Source organism: Arachis duranensis, chromosome 9, assembly GCF_000817695.3.
Source record: "Arachis duranensis cultivar V14167 chromosome 9, aradu.V14167.gnm2.J7QH, whole genome shotgun sequence".
Taxonomy (NCBI): Eukaryota; Viridiplantae; Streptophyta; class Magnoliopsida; order Fabales; family Fabaceae; genus Arachis; species Arachis duranensis.
The window spans coordinates 67593842-67596498 of record NC_029780.3 but is presented as its reverse complement, the minus strand read 5'-3'; the positions used below and the strand labels follow the sequence as shown (position 1 = coordinate 67596498).

The window sequence follows — 2657 nt, the reverse complement described above, 5'->3', positions numbered from 1 at the left end:
ACCTCAAAGATCCCTAGCTTCTCCATTACAGAGAGAGGCATGAGGTTTATGCTTGACCCTAGGTCACACAGAGCCTTCTTGAAGGTCATGGTGCCTACTGTACAAGGTATTGAGAACTTTCCAGAGTCCTGCCTCTTTTGAGATCAAGTCATCCAGTTCTTTGGTGAGCAAAGGAGGTTCATCCTCCCAAGTCTCATTACCAAATAACTTGTCATTTAGCTTCATGATTGCTCCAAGGTATTTAGCAACTTGCTCTTCAGTGACATCTTCGTCCTTTCAGATGAAGAATACTCATCAGAGCTCATAAATGGCAGAAGTAAATCCAATGGAATCTCTATGGTCTCAGTGTGAGCCTCAGATTCCCATAGTTCCTCATTAGGGAACTCATTGAAGGCCAGTGGACGTCCATTGAGGTCTTCCTCAGTGGCGATCACTGCCTCTTCCTCCTCTCCAAATTCGGCCATGTTGATGGCCTTACACTCTCCTTTTGGATTTTCTTCTGTATTGCTTGGAAGAGTACTAGGAGGGAGTTCAGTAACTTTCTTACTCAGCTAAACCACTTGTGCCTCCAAGTTTCTAATGGAGGACCTTGTTTCAGTCATGAAACTTTGAGTGGTTTTGATTAGATCAGAGACCATGGTCGCTAAGTCAGAGTGGCTCTGCTTAGAATTCTCTGTCTGTTGCTGAGAAGATGATGGAAAAGGCTTGCCATTGCTAAACCTGTTTCTTCCACCATTATTGTTGTTGAAACCTTGTTGAGGTCTCTGTTGATCCTTCCATGGGAGATATGGGTGATTTCTCCATGAAGGATTATAGGTGTTTCCATAGGGTTCTTCCATGTAATTCACCTCTTCCATTGAAGGGTTCTCAGGATCATAAGCTTCTTCTTCAGATGAAGCGTCCTTAGCACTGCCAAGTGCAGCTTGCATTCCAGACAGACTTTGAGAAATCATATTGACTTGCTAAGTCAATATTTTGTTCTGAGCCAATATGGCATTCAGAGTATCAATCTCAAGAACTCCTTTCTTCTAATTCGTCCCATTGTTCACAGGATTCCTTTCAGAAGTGTACATGAATTGGTTATTTGCAACCATTTCAATGAGTTCTTGAGCTTCTGCAGGCATCTTCTTCAGATGAAGAGATCCTCCAACAGAGCTATCCAATGACATCTTGGACAGTTCAGACAGACCATCATAGAAGATACCTATGATGATCCACTCAGAAAGCATGTCAGAAGGACACTTCTTGATCAATTGTTTGTATCTTTCCCAAGCTTCATAGAGGGATTCACCTTCCTTCTGTCTGAAGGTTTGGACTTCCACTCTAAGCTTACTCAATTTTTGAGGTGGAAAGAACTTTGCCAAGAAGGCATTGACTAGCTTTTTCCAAGAGTTCAGGCTTTCTTTAGGTTGTGAATCCAACCATATTCTAGCTCTGTCTCTTACAGCAAAAGGGAATAGCATAAGTTTGTAGACCTCAGGGTCAACCCTATTGGTCTTGACGGTGTCACAGATTTGCTAGAATTCAGCTAAAAACTGATGAGGATCTTCCAATGGAAGTCCATGGAACTTGCAATTCTATTGCATTAGAGAAACTAATTGAGGCTTAAGCTCAAAGTTGTTTGCTCCAATGGCAGGGATAGAGATGCTTCTCCCATAGAAGTCGAGAGTAGGTGCAGTAAAGTCACCCAGTACCTTCCTTGCATTGTTGGCATTGTTGTTGTTTTCGGCTGCCATGTCTTCTTCTTTGAAGATTTCTGTTAGATCCTCTATAGAGAGTTGTGCTTTAGCTTCTCTTAGCTTTCGCTTCATGGTCCTTTCAGGTTCAGGGTCAGCCTCAACAAAAATGCTTTTGTCTTTGTTCCTGCTCATACGAAAGAGAAGAGAACAAAAAAATATGGAATCCTCTATGTCACAGTATAGAGATTCCTTGAGGTGTCAGAGGAATAGAAGGAGGAGGTAGAAGAATTAGGATGTGAGAAGAAGGGAAGAATTTTCGAAAATAAGTTAAAAAGATTTTAAAATAATTAAAAGAGATTTTGAAAACTTGATTGATGATTTTCAAAAACTAAGATTGAGAAAGAAATAAAGTGAATTTTGAAAAAGATTTTGAAATTAGAAATCAAAAAGATATGAATTGAAAACTATCTTGAAAAAGATGTGATTAAAAAGATATGATTGAAAAGTTATGGTTTTAAAAAGATTTGATTGAAAAGATATGATTTGAAAAATAATTTAAAAAAGATTTGATTTTTAAAATCAAGTTCTTGGCTAATAAGAAAAGATATGATTCGAACATTAAACCTTTCTCAACAGAAAAGGCAACATACTTGAAATGTTGAATCAAATCATTAATTGTTAGCAAGTATTTTTGAAAATGGAAAGAAATTGATTTTGAAAATATATGATTGAAAAGATATGATTTGAAAAAGATTTGATTTTGAAAAATTATGAAAACTTGAAAAAAATTTGCATTAAAAACAAAATCTTCCCTCTTGTGCCATCCTGGCGTTAAACGCCCGAATGTATAACATTCTGGCGTTTAACGCCCAAAATGCTACCCTTTTGGGTGTTAAACGCCCAGCCAGGTGCCCTGGCTGGCGTTTAAACGCCAGTTTTCCTTCCTTACTGGGCGTTTTGAACGCCCAGCTTTTTCTG

At 38.7% G+C, this 2657-nt stretch overlaps 1 non-coding gene across 1 annotated transcript; it reads left to right on the top strand.

Moving 5' to 3' along the window:
* Positions 1-1223: 1223 nt before the first annotated feature.
* LOC127742147 (small nucleolar RNA R71) lies at positions 1224-1331 on the top strand. The gene has a single exon (XR_008003334.1). It is a non-coding gene; the product is annotated as a small nucleolar RNA R71 (small nucleolar RNA).
* Positions 1332-2657: the final 1326 nt, after the last annotated feature.